Below are 18,276 nucleotides of genomic sequence, written 5' to 3'. Positions count from 1 at the left end.
ATCCATCAGAGCAATGTGATTTGGTTCACTGTGTTTTCCTCACTTTGTTTTACTTAATAAGAAATTCTCATGAAGTGAAATGCCTCTGTGGGCCTACAAAGGCAAAACAGAAACAGTGAGGTAGTTTTCTGTTTTCTTCAGTGACTTGTTGGAGATACACAATGAGATAGTCTTACTGTTCTATCTGAACTCGGACCATTAGAGAGTGTGAAGGGGGGAATTAAAGACAAATAGAGAACTGTTATTTCATGGTTACGTGGGTCCACTCTTTCTCAGCACACTGTGATAGGTATGAGCTCGATGATGCCATTTGACTAGTCTAACCTACTCCACAATGGTTTCACGCACTTTTCTTATGATTCAACTCAGCAACTTTCAAGTAAAATAGGATAAGGGAGTGATGAGACTCATATTAAATGCTTTCAATTGGTTATAGATTTTGCACATGGGCAACGCATAAGATAAATGAGGGAATGGCTCACTGACTCTTCAAATTCAGTCTAACATGAAGACCTTCCTTTACATTTTATATTTAAAGATCTCTCCCTCTCCCTCTCCCTCTCCCTCTCCCTCTCCCTCTCCCTCTCCCTCTCCCTCTCCCTCTCCCTCTCCCTCTCCCTCTCCCTCTCCCTCTCCCTCTCCCTCTCCCTCTCCCTCTCCCTCTCCCTCTCCCTCTCTCTCTCTCTCTTTCTGTAGAACTTGGCAAGTTCCATTTATTGTTTTAATTTGCCACATGCTCTACATTCTTTGAAGGGTTCTTATTTCTCCCTTTCAATCCACTGAACCCCAACTGACCTGTTAGTACTTTCATTAAACCACAAGCAACTTAATTAATCACTCTGAATCCTTTGCAATTTCAGGAGTTTTCTTACCTTATCGCCTATGGCAGACTACAAGGATTAGAATTATAATCAACTCTGTGTACATGCTAGATGTCTAGCTGCACATCTAGACACACATAATTTTTGAGCACTACATGTTGAAGAGCAAATGAGTCACCAGTATTTCTGGTGTAAGAATAGCTCTCCCTTACAGAGACCTGTGTCTGTCTTCTGTACAATAGATAGATAAATAATGGAGGGAGACTTTCAAATGTGGGATCAAAAAAGGAAGGTAAAACCGATATGAGAGGTGGGTATTTTTTTTCAGGGTATGGGTGAATGGGGCATCTTCTTTGTATGTGGATACATTCTCTGCCTCTGAGATTTAGGCTATTTTTGAGGTACGGGAGAGTTGACGAGAGCTTCTAAGACCTACTTGTCTTTGTCAGCAGCCTGTCCCAATTTTCTAGAAGCCTTGGGTTTTCACTGACCAGGAATTCAGAGAACTCGGGCCTTGTGTGTTTCGCCTCTGATCCATTGTCATGGACACATCACTTGCCAAGGAAAAATGGCCATTCCTGTCCAAATCCCTTTCCCTCTGGGCCCACAGGAAGATGAATGAAACAATCCTTAAAGAGTTGGAGGCAAACTAGCTTTTGGCCTCTTCAAATTCGGGTTCTCTGAACATAAAATCTTATCTGTTCTCTAGTGGATTCCTGGTATCCACTAATGGCACCAGCGTCCACGTTGGGAGAAGTCATATAAAAAAGACACAGAGCAAACGGACAAGAGCAGACTTCCCGTCATTCGGTGAAACATTTCAATTTTAATTTTCACACTCTATTTAGGGTGGAATTTCCATCAGGTAGAGATAAGCAGCTTTGTTCCTTGGCAAGACATCCTCTTTGATTTTGCCACTGAGTAACCCCTGAAGAGAATACAGTACCTACAAACTAGACTTCTGACATGTTTGCCTATCGTCCCCTGTCCTCTGACTGTTCCAAACACCTCTTAAAATAGCTTTGCAAGTGCCTTCCCAGCATTCTCCAGGAGCACATCACATTCCCAGTGAGAGAGACAGTGGTCTGGGCTACTGCATTCTGGCAGCTCCCCTTGAATTTCTCAGGTCCGTGAGATATTCAGTGTTCCAGACAACAGCAGCTCCACAACTCACCACCAATTATGTCTCCTCTCTCCTTCTCCTGATAAAAACGGAGGTAAGAAAATACCAACAGAACAAAAACAAAACAAAAATAACAAAAGCCTGATATTTCATCTCACAAAGACTTAGTACAACTGACACAACTGATTACACTTATAGCTATTGGGTCTTCAGGATGAAGTAATGGTAATTTGGAAGGAAAATCCATTGGCATAATTAGGAGAGATGACATCAAAATGTGGCTTCCTGATTCATCTCTTCCTCGCTCTAAAGATCCTGCATGGACAAGTTTTGAAAATCTGGCAGTAGATATGAGAACAGAGCCTTCTGGTGACCTTATAAAATGAGAAAGCAAATGAAAAAAAGTAGAATTTGATGTAGGTTAATTTAAATGTTCATTTATCCTTTCGGTTGTGAGCCCAGCCTTTAAAGGCTCACTACACACACCTGTAATCCCAACAATAATGAGGCAGAGGCAGATGAATCTCTGGGTTCAAGGGCAGCTTAGTCTACAGATTGAGTTCCAGGATAGCCCTAGCTACACAGAGAAACCCTGTGTAAAAAGCCAGCAAAACAGAAATGTTCACTCATCATGCTACCACCTACTTTTCGAAGTTCTCATATGTTTTTCAGAAACAAGCATCAATACAATGTCTGACTCATTTTCATATTTTTTATTTTATAGTGTTAAAAGGTTGTTTATCTTTTGTATAAACATTAACAAACACAAAACATTAGTTAGTATTAATTTACATGAATATCAGATTAGAATATCTCATTGACCCAGGTTTGATTATCAGTAGCATTGAGATCAGTGATATAACAACCCATACAGTTACTGATAGACCAGCCAAGTTTCTTACCTGTTGTTAAAGTTCTGAAATCATTAAGTCATGCATTGCCAATAAATATAGCCCTTTTAAATCATAGGATGGCTTCCTAATCCATTAGCGAAAAAGGGACAGTAATTAGAAAAAGAATAATAAGGTTTATACAAACAAGGAAATAGAAGAAGGGGGTTTTATAGAACCAGAGTTTTCTTAGTAGGAACTGATGTCTAAAATTTAAAGTCAGTGAGCAACGTTTTCCACAGAGGCAGTTTGATGATGACGTTGAGTTTGGGTTAAATGCCGAATTCTATACCTCAAGCTGGGTTCCAATACTGTGAACATGAGTTTTAAACCCACTACTGCCCTTCGGTCATAATAGATTTAACTGTGAAATAAAGGATTCAGATTGGGTCATAATGAGCAGTCCACGGATTTCCTGAATGTATGTAGATGGAGGGAAAAGGTAAAGTTTCAATAAAACATATAAAATTGGTATAGCTTAAATTGGTATAATTTACCACTAATTTATTCTGCTTGAGGCATATCTAGATCAAAAGAGAGCTATCTGGATCCTCTGTTTCTAAGCTCCTAGCACATACTGAAGGCTTCTCTCAGACAGTACAATCCTTCTGTAGCTATGGAAGGTCATGGCTGATAGGAATAGACATAAAGCTTCCCCATCACAGAGAGCTGTGGAAGTGGGGACTTAATCTACTAGTTTTTCTTCCTTTGTTGATGCATGACAGGGTGGAGGTTAGGGGAGCTGAGGAATGAACGCAGTTTTATTTAAAAAGTAGATAATTAGTAATTATTTATTAAATCAATGAATACAAGGATAAGCAAAGGGATGCTCCAATTGTATCATGACCCAGCATAAATGCACAGTTTCATGATCAAAACTGCTGTTTGCCTTTCTTTGCTCCTTTACCTTTCAGTCAAGTGAAAAGAAAGAAATGGTATGAATCTATCCCTAGTACTGGCGGAAATGTGTGCTATTTTGACACATGTGATCACCCAGTGCAATACACATACACGGGAGCGTTGCTCTGTTGCAAGTTCATCTGCTTGGGACAGAATAGATTGGCTTAAACAAATGATGCCATCATATACCTACAAGGGCAGCCTAGGAAATTTTTTGCTGAAACTTAATGGAGTGCTGGTTTTCAATGTGGAAAAATGTATCCTACAGGAATACTTTTACCCAAAGGGAAATTTTATAGAGTCTCACATCATTTCAGAAGATGATTAACTTAATGCTATAGAAGCAACAGACGTATACTGGGGTAGGAGGAATCTTGGAACTTTAGGCAGACTAAGGCATAAAAATCACCATTAGGTAATATTTATTGAGTTTATCTTTGTGCTAAGATTGGAAATTGATACTAGATTCAATGCTGAGAAAAAGGAAAATTAAAATAATTTTTAAAGGAGAGGAAACCTATTATTCCTACCCTTATACAGTAAGTTACTTCTAATGAAAACAGACAATATCAGTGAGAATTTAGCTGCATGTATCCTGGATTTGAATATAAACTCAAGTAAGATAAACACGGGACCCAGTGAGGTGCTAAAAGTTAGTGGATATCATTAGCTATCAAATGCAAATTCCATGTCAAATGGCCATAATGGCTACATCAAGATATCAAGCTGCATCGATCTGACTGAAGACTGAGAAGAAAGAAAAGGTCACAGTACAGGGAAATGCTAACTGACCCCTCAGGACTCATCTTGCTTTTGAACAGAAATGGCTATACTGGTAAGCTGAATTCAGACTTGTGGCCTTTCATCCAGAGGTCATATGTCTTTCATAGTTGAAACTTTCACTGAAGCCTTTTCATTGAACTGTGGCATTATATCATGACCGCCAAGTCTTGGGAAATCGGGTGATAAAGAGAAATGGAAAAGGCACCTCACTCAGCTAGACACCAGGGAGCAGAAGAGTCACCATAACTGGGTAAACAATATTTTGTTTGAATTATTTTTTTTAAATCTCCTGCAAAATATAATAGTGGGAAAAATAGTTAACAAGATCCCCATAGTGGCAAGTAGCAGTGCCATATTCCTTTTAAACACTGTAACCAGGGTAATTTACTTACAAAAATAATAACACAGAGAGAATTGAAATATTTAGAACATGAAATCTCTGGTTATCACTAAAATATTATAGAATTTAATAATATAATGAGAGATTAGAGAAAATCTAGTACAAGAATAATAGTGTTACATATGGTGAGAGGTTTTACATTCTAGGGACAAAACAACTGACCCAAGAGAATATTATTCAGATCTAAAAAGAAATGACTACCTAATAGTGAAAAGTAGTGGAAAGGAAGGTGAATGCCTACTGCTAGGAAAAGTAGGATGTTAAATGATCCTGTTGATATAGTACTCTAGAAAAGGTAAAACTGGAGACCGAAGAACAGAGAACTGATGGTCAACAGTCAGGCAGGACATAGGTGGGACATAGATTTTCACAGGAATGGAAGCATACTGCATTGCATTATCCCAATTTAGGTGCACCATTAACTTCTTATTCAAGTATCTATAATTAATAACACCAAGAAGGATGTCTAATGTAAGTGATAAGCTCATATGATAATGCTGTCACTCTCTAGAGGATGTTTGCTTTGCAAAGAACCCTTGGGTGTAGAGGGACACGCAATCCGTGAGAATACTGCATATCTTTCACACTGGTTTTGTGAATTCAAACTGTTCCAAAGCATAACGACTATTTTAAAAACCTAATGTGGCAAGAAAAATTATACATCGTAAGGGTAGAAAAGCAATTTGAGTTTTAGATGACTGGCCTGTTGATAGTCAGTCTCATTTCAGTTATATTAGAAATATCAAGTGAGACTACATGGGTTTGAGATAAATAGTAATTCAGGAATGTAATCAAGTAAGGGATTGCTGCAAGTGAAGGAAATAAATCACAATTACTTAATTAAAAGAAGCAAATAAGATCATATCGCTTTAGAAAATCTGACCAATAAATGGTACAAGGACTTCATGGTTTCTGAAGACTTAGGAAAGCTACATCATGGATTTAGAATAATCATCAATTATTTCTGAATGAGTATCCCAGATACCAAGAAGTGCCAAAACAAAAGAGGGGAGCCATATCTATTATGGGACAGGATAGGAAGGCTGCCAATTATGAAGTATAATCTAGATCTCATGCCTATGGAAATAATGGTACACACCAGCCCAGAGAACTTAACAAACCTTACACAGTGCTGCACAGCAACTTACTGGCTGAGGCTTGGGTGAAAAGAAAGTAGATCCAAGAGCAAAGGACCATGGGACACGCATTGCAAAACAGGAACTAAGTAAGCCAAGCAAGTGAACATCAAAGGGGAGACGTCTGACAAAGTCTCGCTCTTTTATGGAAACAAGCCCTGGGATTCATTTAGATGCTTCAATAATGGAAAGATGCCATTTTATTTGTTTAAAGAAAACTCACTGGAGAATAAATATGACCTCCTTTACTGCTAAAAAAATACGATTAATTAAAAAAGTTTGAAAAGCCCTTGCCGAGATGGAAGCCGAGGAGTCTTCATGTAAGTGGGAGCATTTAAAGACGAGTGCTGAGGTGGTGAATTTCCTGCAGAAGGTGTTATGTAACCAAAAACTGCAAGAGAGAGGGGAGCAATTATCACCTTAATTAATTAGGGCCCTGTTGCCAGTCCCTCGTGAAAGATAATCCTTGATTAAAGGTGTCGGAATGTAAAAATATTGACTGATATGGAAACTCGGGAGTGTGAAATTTCAATTAATTGTAGCAAAAGCTAGCTAGTATTAACATTTACCAGCAGACAGTGATGATTCTCTGGAGTCTTCAAGTGTATGAACAGTTAAGAATTGACAATGGCTACACAAACAAGGAGAGAATTGCTCTACTGATGTTTTACCCTCCCCAACAACTAGGTCTTTATTCGAGTGTTTACATTAAGTAAGAGCAATTGCTTTATAGAGAAAGACTATGGGAGTAATTGCATAAAAAGACAAGGACTAAATAATTACATCAGCTCAACACTTGGTTTTTCCCTAATCAAAAGAAATGTTACACACCTTCGATAAGTACCTGTAACATTTTATATCTAGGGAATTCAGAAGTCTCTGCTAAAGTACCCTTTACCTCTGTGCCTCAACATAGCTCCTAATGGACATTTCATGTTCTACTACTTACAGATGGGAAGTAGGCAAACTGGCTTCTGCCCGGCTACTGGCCAACATGGTGGTTCTGAGCCTCACCTTAGACTCAACTCTCTAAAGAGAGATCTATCTCTTGTCTTCTCCATAATTTAATTTTCTGAACGACGATTGCAAGTGAGACTTACCTCTGTATTATTCTTCACTTGTTCTCGGTCCTTGTCTTTATCAGAATCTGGTGCTACATTCTCAATGAGATGCTCTCTTTAAAATAAGTGATAAAGATGGATCAGGGATTGAGGGAATGGCCAACCAATAACTGGCCCAGTTTGAGACCCATCTCATGGGAGAGAGCCAACCCCTGACACTATAAATGATACTTTTCTACGCTTGCAGACAGGAGCCTAACATAACTGTCCCCTGAGAAATTTCATTCAGCAACGGATTGAAACAGACCCACAAGCAAATATCAGGCAGAGATCGGGGAGTCTTGTGGAAGAGTGGGAGATAGGATTGACTGAGCCAGAATGGTCAAGCACATCTCAAGAAAACCTACAGAGTCAACTAACATGGGTCCATGAGGGCTCACAGAGATTGAACCACCAACCAAAGTACAGGCATGGGCTGAACCCAGGCCCCCAACACATATGTAGCAGCTGTCCAGCTTGATCTTCATGTGGGTCCCCTAACAATTGAAGCAGGGACTGTCCCTGATTCTGTTGCCTGCTATTGGATTCCCTTCTCCTAGTTGGACTACCTAGTTGGATCTCAGTGGGAGTACATGTGCCTAGTCTTGCTGCAACTGGATGTCCCAGGGTACCGGGGGCGGGGGGGACTTTTCCTTCTCTGAGGAGTAATAGGTAATGGGATTTGTAAGGATGCAACTGGGAGGATAGGAGGAAGGGGGCTGTGACGGGATGTAAAGTGAATAAATAAATTAACTAAGAAAAATTTGTTCCTGTTGTACAGCAAAGCAAACAAGGTTTCAGAACTAATGTTTCACCAGAGATGTGGCTCTGATGCAAATAACCTCAGAACCGGCTTAGAACAAGTTATTCCATGTCAATAATAAGCAGAAAAAAACCAACTTCTATTAAGTTTAGGAAGAAAATATAAAAAGGGTAGACCTGAGGCATAGAAATAATATATCCAAAGAATTAACAAAAGTTGTAAAGTTTCACGGCTTGCTTCATTTGCTTTGCTTTGCTGTGGGGAGAGCTAGTCACTATTGTCACAGAGGAATGTCGCATTCACAAATCAGAAACGACCACTAATACATAAGTGTTTAGCCACAGAAAACATCCTATCATGGTCCTTTAAGAAAAAAATCAGACTGAGACTTATCTATCCACTTGTTAAAGACAACAGGAGTTTTTTTTTTTATCTTTAATCTATTTTTTTACAGTCCAATCATTACCCTACTCCTGGTCCACTTTCTGACAGTTTCTCATCCCATTTCTTCTCCACCCACCCCATGTCCAAGAGAGTGTCCTCATACCCCCAAACTCACCCCACCCTGGCAGGCCTCCTCACTTCCTGTGCCTCGATCTCTCTCAGTAAGGCTAGACCAGGCATAACTCTGCTGTATATGTGTGTGGGGCCTCATATCAGCTGGTGTATGCTGCTTGGTTGGTGGCTCAGTAAGACAAAACGACAACCAACAGATTGAGAAAAGATCCTTACCAATTCTACAACTGATAGAGGGCTTATATCCAAAATATACAAAGAACTCACGAAGTTAGACCTCAGGGAGACAAATAACCCTATTAAAAATGGAGTTCAGAGCTAAACAAAAAATTCACAGCTGAGGAATGCCGAATGGCTGAGAAACACCTAAAGAAATGTTCAACATCTTTAGTCATAAGGGAAATGCAAATCAAAACAACCCTGAGATTCCACCTCACACCAGTGAGAATGGCTAAGATCAAAAACTTAGATGACAGCAGATGCTGGCGAGAATGCAGAGAAAGAGGAACACTCCTCCATTGTTGGTGGGATTGCAGACTGGTTACAACCATTCTGGAAATCAGTCTGGAGGTTCTTCAGAAAATTAGACATTGCTCTACCTGAGGATCCAGCTATACCTCTCTTGGGCATATACCCAAAAGATGCTCCAACATATAATAAAGATACACGCACCACTATGTTCATAGCAGCCTTATTAATAATAGCCAGAAGCTGGAAAGAATGCAGATGTCCTTCAACAGAGGAATGGATACAGAAAATGTGGTACATCTACACAATGGAATACTACTCAGCTATCAAAAACAACGACTTTGTGAAATTCATAGGCAAATGGATGGAACTGGAAAATATCATCCTGAGTGAGGTAACCCAATCACAGAAAAACACACACGGTATGCACTCATTGATAAGTGACTATTAGCCCAAATGCTCGAATTATCCAAGATGCACAGAACACATGAAACTCAAGAAGGATGACCAAAATGCAGATGCTTCACTCCTCCTTTAAAAGGGGAACAAGAACACCCTTATGAGGGGATAGAGAGGCAAAGTTTAGAACAGAGGCTGAAGGAACGCCCATTCAGAGCCTGCCCCACATGTGGCCCATACATATATAGCCACCAAACTAGATAAGATGGATGAAGCAAAGAAGTCCAGGCTGACAGTAACTGGATGTAGATCTCTCCTGAGAGACACAGGCATAATATGGCAAATACATAGGCGAATGCCAGCCGCAAACCACTGAACTGAGAACGGGACCCCCATTGAAGGAATCAGAGAAAGGACTGGAAGAGCTTGAAGAGGCTTAAGATCCCATATGAACAACAATGCCAAGCAACTAGAGCTTCCAGGGACTAAGCCACTACCCAAAGACTATAATACATGGACTGACCCTGGACTCTAACCTTATAGGTAGCAATGAATAGCCTAGTAAGAGCACCAGTGGAAGGAGAAGCCCTTGGTGCTGCCAAGGCTGGAGCCCCAGTGAACAGGATTGTTGGGGGAAAGGCGGTAATGGGGGGAGGATGGGGAGGGGAACACCCATACAGAAGGGGAAGAGGAGGGATTAGGGGGATTTTGACCTGGAAACCGGGAAAGGGAATAACATTTGAAATGTAAATAAGAAATACCCAATTTAATAAAGATGGGAAAAAAGTATTTTTGCTACATTATTACTATACAGAAAATTAGTTATATGAAAAACTAAAACACTGAGATATTTTCTAATTATAAATTGAGTAGTTTGTGATATTGTAATAAAGAATTTTTTAAACTTAAAAAATAGAAAAAGACAGCAGGATCTAAGCTTTTGTCATCCGTGGTATCCCTCCTTCATACTCTCATGACTCAGTGCACAGGAAAAGAGATTTGTGCCGTCTAAGCCTACATAGAAACATATAGCTGCACTCTTTGTTGACAAAATTGGAAGGAAAAGTAATTTTGAGGATAAAACAAGAAAATAAAAGAGCTATCTTCAATACATACTTCCTCCCTTCCTTCATGAAATGAAGCCAAATATTGCAATCCAAAAAATTCAAGTAGGAAAAGAGAGAGAAATTCTACACATTTCACATGTTGGCGTAGAAACCTCTTCCCTTTGAAACAATTTCAAAGAAGGCGCAGAAACAATACAAATTTATGTGTGCCATGTATTTCATCACCACTACTAATCAAATTATTCTGAGCTTAGCATTTATGAAATGTAGAAAAAAGTAGTCTCCGGGTAATTCTTTAGATATCTAACTCACCTCTAGTCAAGAGCCATGGAGTAGTTTATTAACCAAGAGCTAAGGGTCCCATCTCCCCCTAGTTGGTTTGGTAAGGAAAAGCATATCTGCATCGTTAAAACAGGAATCGTCTCAAGTGAGAGGTTTGGACGACAGCATCAGCGACGCTCAGCAAAGCATTCCTACTCCTAGTGCTTACTGGATAAGTCCGTCCCTGGGGAATCATCATAGTGTGTGAGGATTTACAGCAGTTATTGCCAAGTGTACCCTGTTAGAGCTGAAGACAGTTCCAGCACTCTACTAAATCCCTCCCTGAGCAGCTGGGAAAGGAAGAGGAAGAGGAAAAGGAAGAGGAAGAGGAGCAGGCACATGTCCATTTCCTTCCCAGAGAGGGCACTGCACAGAGGGCAGCACAGAAGAGCATTAAAATCAAAGGAATGTTGTGTCCTGCGAAGACATCAGTGAGAAAGACCATGACGGACCACAGAAGGAGTAGAAACTGAAGTAAGGCTTACAAAGCGAACCACTACTCAACCCTTCCCAGCCCAGGCTAGCTCTAAGAATGTAGATATGGAGTTGTAGCTGAGCTTCATGTAAACCAATTGGTATGCAGAGGACAGGCACCAGGTATGCTGAATTGTTATTGATTGCTTACACTGGAATTTGTCCAGGAAACTGAAAGGTTTCTGACTGTGCCCATCACTGTCTCTGGATCTTGACCGTCTATAAAGGGAGACAAAGCTTTCGTGTGAAGTCCTATAGAAACATTTCAGGGTTGAGCATTCTGCCTTTATCCCCCTCTTCAATGTCTGGTAAGTTCTAAAGTTTACTATTGATATTCCTTTCTACTATCACTTAAAATGTGCTCCACTATTGCCCACTTTGCGATTATATCATGTACCTGCTTAAAAAAAAAAAAAAAAAACCTAGATTCCTGAGAGACTTCTTGCTGACTCATGATCTCGTCACGAGGAACAGAGTATTCTAGGCATTCAGCCTATGGATTACTCTCTTTATAAAGCAGGAAAAGGTAGTTCATTTAGCCAGTTCTTAGAATCCTGTCATTCAAAGCACTGGCTATGTATGCCAATGGTTGAAGACCTGTGTTTTGGTGTGCCTAGAGGTCAGCACAAAGAGTAAATGGATACTTAGCCTCCAGAACAGATGTCCTGCCTTCCTGAGCCAAATGAAAACATAGCACCAACCCCTACCGTACTTCAATTATTCATTTCAATTTATCTTGAAAATACAGATGTACAGCTTTGTTTATCCATTGCTCCATGCACTAGACATCTGAGCCAAAGCTAGTATGTAGTCTAGGAAGAGTTTTTATACAAGAAAATAGAAAGTCAATATGAATATTTATGGAGTTATAAACATCTATGCAAAAAATTTGTTAGAAAGTCAGATACTTAAAAAATGTATCTCATCCCTTCTCAGCCTTTAGCCTAAGATTGAAATAAAAATCAAATCTTATTAGCGGTGTATTATAAATGCATGATTTTTATCACTAATGAGAATATATCCACTGTTCTTCTAATTTTCTTACGTTTAAATGTTAAGTTCTAGTTGCTATCTTATGACCAAGACCAGATTAAATCAGCTAAACTTTACAAGTACTTTCACTTTTAAATAATTTAGTTTAATATCCAGGGGAAAAATTCTCCAAAGTCATGGAATACTTTAAAATAATAATTCATGTCTTTCCCTCCAAAACACAATATCATGACTATTAAACACCAAAAATTCCTTGTTATTATATTGATTGCAAATCTATATACAAATCTGGTTACTTGTCATTGGTTATTATAAAAATAACAACACCATGGATGAATTAAATGAAAGGAAAGGAGAGGAGGAGAAGATGAGAAAGAAGACATTGGCTAAAGTTTTTAGCTTTTACTGTGATTGGTCAGAATACCAACCTACTATGAGTTCTGTCTCTGCAGACCCAACAGGAAGAAATGGTGAGTAAAGACGCAGCTGGGGAAAGAGACTTTATCAGTGTTGGACAGCATCACTGCAACCGTGCTGCATGGCCTCACTGCATCCGTGTTGGACATTCTCACTGCATCAGTGATGGGAGAGTTGATCACAGCCAGTTGAGAAACACTGAAGAATTTTTAAAGAGAGTATGACAGGCTCAGACTTGCATTATAGAGAAGGTAGTCTGGTAATGAGAGAAGGGGGTTCAGTGCAGAGAGCTGAAGAGTGGCGGGCCAGTTCAAAACATCATGATAAAGATCTGAGAACCACTCCCAACAAGGGAGGTTGGGTGAGAGGTTCCGGAGAAGCCCCCAAAAGAGCCCTGGTCTGCTTTGCCACGGAAATGGAAAGAGCTGGAAAAGAAAGATATGGTGTTCTTAGCACATCAGTTTCGTGTCAGTTTGTTGGGTTATGAGTGACTAATTAAAATGTGCTCATTAATGCAGACGAAGAGTAAAATGTCTAGACGTTTCCAGCAATGAAGTCTCCCCATTAAGACAGAAGACTTCAATTTTTTTAAGTCTGCAGATCAAAGCATGCAGAATATTCTACTAGATTCTCCTCTTGGAAGTCTCTCTGTCTATCATAAGAACATTTCACAACCATATTAAGTTTTAAAAAAGGGGGGGGGAGTGTATAGGTCTCCTAAATACTGACATACACATGAAGAACTCTTTAAATCTCTTAATAGTAGACAACTTTTAATATACTTAGAAAACAGAAAATCTCCTTATAACACCATTGTTTAAACTATACCAATTAAACCTTATCTGAGTTATTTTTATTTTCAAATTAAAACGAAAGTGTCTCTTTAGCTTTAAACAATGAGCTCCTCTGAAACAAACCAGTGCGCTTTCTGCCTTTGAACACCAGAGGGCATCATTAGGTGTAAGCTTGGCTAGAGGGAGAAGGGTTGAGAGGGAAAGAATTCCATTACTAATGACAGAAACTGATTCTTATAGTATACCCTTATCTACCATGAAACATTACCATGGTAACAGCAGCAGCTAAGATGATTGTATATTTAGGTCATAGTATAAAAGGAACTTCAGCATGTGAGAAGAAAGAAGAAAACGAAATGAAGACAGGAATAGATGAGAGCATAGAAGCTCTAACTACTCTTCCTCCTCCTCCTCCTCAGCGGATAGCAGTTCACAAAGTCACATTTGCCTTGCCAGAAAGAGGTTGACTATAAATTCTGATTAAAATTAAAAGAAGCCATTGAAACTCAGAAGCTACTCACCATAATACAATGGAGAGAAGCTAGCACAAACGTTGACTTGTGAACTTTCTCATGAAGTACTTGCATGTTTCATTTTGAGAAAATTATTTATCTAGTTACCATGTGTTCAACTGGAGGGCATCTGACTTGGTTCCCTTGCCTTAGCTGAGAGGTGGATGTGACACCTGGCAGAGTGCCTGGTACTCTTAATGCCTTTGATTTCTTCCACCAGAAATAGTAGCTGACTACGTAAAATGAGCAAGTGGTGCCAACCAAGAATGTAGTTGGCACCGACTCTTCTTGGCTTCTTTGCCTGGATGTAGGGGGTCTAAGCAGAAAAGCCAGAGTTGAACTGAAGGGATGGCGAGAACACGATTGAAAACTGAATATCACAGGGTCACTTTCCCCAAACACAGGAAAAATACAGGTTATGCCTCTGCATATAGTATCAGAGTGAAGCCTCCAGGAGTCCAACAGACTGTGTTTGCATCTTGGGGCTGCAACATACTGTTTATGTGATTTTGGGCCATCCCTGCATTTCTGTGAGTGTAGATTGCCTTTCCTGTAAATCAAGAAAATGGCATCTATCACCTAGGATGGTGGCCATGAGAAAATGGATTCACCTATTTACTTGTTCAACGAAGATTTTTTAAGTTCCCGGGATGTGTTTGACACTCTTTAAAATCATAAGGATTTGTGGCAAAACAGATAATGTAATGTGGGTAAGAAGCTGCTTAAGAAAGTAGCAGGAATTTATCATAAAGTTTCAAAATGCCTAACGGAAGATGACCTGCTTCCCAGGATCCACCCCCACCTCACACACACACACACACACACACACACACACACACACACACACACACACACACTGTGGGGTGAGGTATTCATACACAGATGTACGTATTATCATACCACAAGACAACACAGCAGAACCTAGGATATGCAGTCCACTTGCATTGCTGACCCCTAATGAAAAGGACTGGAACGTCTGCTCAGTGAGCCAAGACAAACAGAGGGCAAACAAATGGTAAGGTTGATGGGCAGTTGTAAATAGCCACAAGGAGGATTTTACCAGGCTCTAATACATGTGAGACCTCGAGGGGACACAGCATGGACCTCAAGAGTAACATACCAGTGCAAATGCAATTTTTATGAATAAAAACAGTCTTTCAAGGGGACTCTGACATGTTGTTTGTCAGTCTCTACCTAAAAGAAAGAAGTGTTAAGATCGGGTGAAGAAGGCTCTCTGGGTGGTTATATGGAAAGATACTTAGGAGCATTGTTTCACGTAGTGACATATTAAGACCAGTGTGAGGAGTTGAGGCTGAACCACACTTTATTAAGGTCATTTCTACAGGATCCTGCCCTTACATTCCCTTCTTTCTCACATGTTCTCTTCACCTCTCCTACCTTGGGCTCTAAATTCCCTTCTTCTTCACCCCCTGATACTCAACCCACTGTGGTGGGTCCTGGTGACACATTGCTTTCTCATCAGCCAGCTCACTCTGCAGTGACCGATGGACACTCACACCCTCAGTTCTCCACTTGCCAGCCAGCAAGCTAGACACCTTTGAAGATACCCTAACCCTTGGCCCTAGAAGTGGCTGTTCTGGATTGGAATTTGGCAATTGTCCTCTAAGGTTGTGTCCAGTTCCCTGTCTTGGGGATTAGGGGTGACTGTCTGGACAAAAAGAAAGAGATAAATTCACTTTTAGAGTAATTCGTTAGTTTTATTTTTAAAGACAGTTTACCCCCCCTCCCAATGGTTGCCTGTGGGAGCTCACTGCAGGAACAGTTTCTATATTTTAACTGTTAATCTCCTCCACAGCTGCCTCTGAAGTCACTGAAGAGCTCCAAGCATGTTTTCTGGGTTCCCATGCACTTGAACTATGATAGGGATATTGCCATCTACCTAGTTTCTTCCTCCAGTTCCCCTCCAGGCACCCTCAGGCACACTTACATAAGCACACATCATTTCTCCTTTCACAGGCTGACCAAAACATCTGTCAGGAAGCCTCCTCTTACTTCCCAGTCCTACAACTCAACTGTCCCCTATGTCCACTCCATTATACACACGCAACTTTCAGGCCAGAGACAAACCTGAGGAGATATTCCAGGCCTTTAAGAGTCTTGGATTTTGAAACTCATTTGTGGATATTATTTCACCTCGGAAGTCCATGGAGTTGATGAGGAGTTGTTTATCAATTGTATTGCCAAAACTTCAACGTGTTTTTCAGTAACGGGGTGACGATCTGGTCTTAAAGGGACTCTTTAGTCCCTTTCCTAAGGGAAAGCTGTTACAGCATTGGCATAAAGTTTTTCCACCTTTGACAACAATCTCAAAGATGTCCATTCTCAATTATAACCCGTATAATTCTCAGCACGAAACTGTGTCTTGGCTAAATCGACTGGTTTTATCTCTACAGTCATAGGTGTCTTTGCAAAATTCTTCACGATGACCCAGGGACGCCTGTTCACGAGAAGCTTCTATGTATGGGTATAAAGATTCCTGTTATTGCTAGCAGTGAAAAGAACATAACCACCCCATGCTTATCAAGACAGTTTATGCTCATGCATTTAATTGTCTGCCGAAAACATCGTAAAATCCTTTGCCCCACAATCCAGAGTTAGTTAACATGGAGTTTATAAGTCCAGCTGATTTTTTTTTTTGAGCAAAGAACCCTGAGTCCAGAAATGTGCCGATTGCAAGAAAGAGAAAGAAGGTTCAGGCCCACTCCGGTACTCAGCCATCAGAGGGTTGGAAAAAAAACAATTACAACTAGTTGGACTCCAAGACAAGGAGTCCTGACAGGGAGTCAAGACAGCCTGTATCGGGATGGGAAAATTGCTTCCCACAGGAATGCTCACCTCTTTGAACTGCCCCAGCAGTCTCTCCACTGCACTTCTACCTCAAATTCCCAAGGTCTGCCTGATTGTCCTGAGGTTTCTCCGGGGAGTAGGATCAGCTCCCTCTCTCCATTCAGCTGGGCTGAGGCAGAAGCCTCAGCAATGATGACAGAAGCTGCAGATGCTGAGGGAATGCCCAAAGGTGACCAGGCGCTGGAACGCTAATGCGTGTGTGTACAGAAGAGCTTTGGGGTGTGTGTTTGTGTTGCTGGCTGCTTATGCTGGAGGGACTGAGCATCCTAAGATTTCCATATACCAACTGCCACCCAGCGTAAAAGAAAGAACGAGGGAAGCAAAACCAGACAAAAAGAAAAAGAGACGGAGTAGAGAGTAATGGAAGGTCAGCGTGGGAGGGTCTGGACCTGGAGCACAGAGGCATGGGGATTCCTGAGGAGGGAAGCTCTGAAGCAATGGGGTTGCAGGAACAGACTCGCGGGGACCCTGAAGTGACACAAGAACACGACAGGGCAGCTTGGGTGATGTGTCAGCGGGCAATTTTACTTGCCTTCAGCGTTTACTTCCATTTCTCTGCCCTCCTCCCAGCTCTTGGCAGCGAGTACTTCTCTCCGTGGGCATTTGCACACAAGCTCCAGAGTCTGCATCACATAAAGGGACTGAAAGACTGATCGACCCTCCCTTGGACTATTTAGTGGCTCAGAAGTGCCTTAAGGGCGCAGAAAGACCGGAGATAGAAAGGTGGATGCATATACTGTGGAAGGACAGAGGCAGAGTATCCCCCCCAACACACACACACACACACACACACACACACACACACACACACACACACACACACACACACACACACACCGCGCCCCCATAGATGTCAATTTGGGTGAATTCTTAACCCTGGAGCGCTCTACAAAGGAAGTCTCCCTGCTTGCGAGGCTTCTGACACCCCAGGGACATGAAAGGGTGGAGCGCACAGGTGGAATTACTGTATTTTGTATCTGCAACCCGGTTTGGACCGCACCTCAGACGCTCCCAGAGCCACAAGTTTGAGATGATAGCTTAGCTCCGCAGGTGCCAACATTAAAGGTCATTTGCAGCACAGCTAGCCTCTAAGACCCGCAGAGTGGTACAGTACCCACCATGAGTTGGGAGGCCAAGCTCCTGCAGCGTCCGAGACTTCATCAGCTCTGGGCTGGGGCCCCTTTCCTCAGCCACAGTGGACAATCAACCTTGTGCGCCAGCGGAGGAGAATAGGCTTGCAGAGGACTCCCTTCTCTCTCCTCCTGGGAACCTTCCCCAACCTTTTTTACCCCGGCCAAGGTCCGGGGACAATAGCACTAAACCTGTCTCCCTTCCCTCACCGGAAGGTTCTCTCCCAAGGCGGAGTCAGAGGACGGAGTGGCGGCGAGAGGGGCCTCCACCCTAAATGCAGTGTGCCCAGACCCTGGGGTTTAAGGGTGGCTTAAGGGGGAGAGGGTGAGCGGCAGGAGAGACTGAGCTCTACTTGCCTTTCCCACGGCAGCATCTAGAGTGGGGGGTTGAAGAGGAGCAG

The 18,276-nt window shown here is 41.4% G+C and overlaps 1 protein-coding gene across 3 annotated transcripts in view; it reads right to left on the bottom strand.

The window, feature by feature from the left end:
- Positions 1 to 18,276, bottom strand: part of Chrm2 (cholinergic receptor, muscarinic 2) — a 134,993-nt gene that overhangs the window by 115,575 nt on the left and 1,142 nt on the right. Inside the window, exon 1 of one of the 3 annotated variants that reach the window (NM_031016.2) lies at positions 17,864 to 18,104. The exons of 1 other annotated variant lie outside the window; for it this stretch is intronic. The gene's annotated coding sequence lies outside the window, so the exon portion shown is untranslated. Of the gene's footprint in view, positions 1 to 16,733; positions 17,841 to 17,863; positions 18,105 to 18,276 lie in introns of those variants that run through there. One more of the 3 variants, XM_039108421.2, reaches the window with a different exon arrangement.

This window comes from Rattus norvegicus, chromosome 4 (genome assembly GCF_036323735.1).
Source record: "Rattus norvegicus strain BN/NHsdMcwi chromosome 4, GRCr8, whole genome shotgun sequence".
NCBI classification, from domain to species: domain Eukaryota; kingdom Metazoa; phylum Chordata; class Mammalia; order Rodentia; family Muridae; genus Rattus; species Rattus norvegicus.
This window is presented reverse-complemented; position numbering and strand designations above follow the sequence as displayed.